Here is a 336-nt window from a genome sequence, read left to right on the forward strand (position 1 = left end):
ACCTCACCGGGGCTGTCTCAACCTCACCGGTGCAGTCTCGACCTCACTGGGGCCGATTCAACCTCACCGGGGCTGTCTCAACCTCACTGGGGCTGTCTCGACCTTACTGGGGCCATCTCGACCTCACCAGTGCCGTCTCGACCTCACCGAAGCCGATTCAACCTCACCAGGGCCGTCCCAGCCTCACAGGGGGCCATCTCAACCTCACCAGGGCCGTTTCAACCTCACTGGGGCCGTCACAACCTCACGGGGCTGTCGCAGCCTCACCTGGGCTGTCTCAACCTCACCGGGGCCGTCTCAACCTCACCGGGGCCGATTCAGCCTCACCGGGGCCAT

At 64.9% G+C, this 336-nt stretch overlaps 1 long non-coding RNA gene across 1 annotated transcript in view; it reads right to left on the reverse strand.

Annotated features, from left to right (window-relative positions):
• The window catches only part of LOC106725812, a 440-nt gene extending 248 nt beyond the window's left edge, over positions 1–192 (reverse strand). The window contains exons 1-2 of the long non-coding RNA XR_001361795.1: positions 163–192; positions 63–82 (exon numbers count right to left, since the gene is read on the reverse strand). This is a non-coding gene — a long non-coding RNA (uncharacterized LOC106725812). The remainder of the gene's footprint in view (positions 1–62; positions 83–162) is intronic.
• Positions 193–336: the final 144 nt, after the last annotated feature.

This window comes from Myotis brandtii, unplaced genomic scaffold (assembly GCF_000412655.1).
Source record: "Myotis brandtii unplaced genomic scaffold, ASM41265v1 scaffold190, whole genome shotgun sequence".
Lineage (NCBI taxonomy): Eukaryota > Metazoa > Chordata > Mammalia > Chiroptera > Vespertilionidae > Myotis > Myotis brandtii.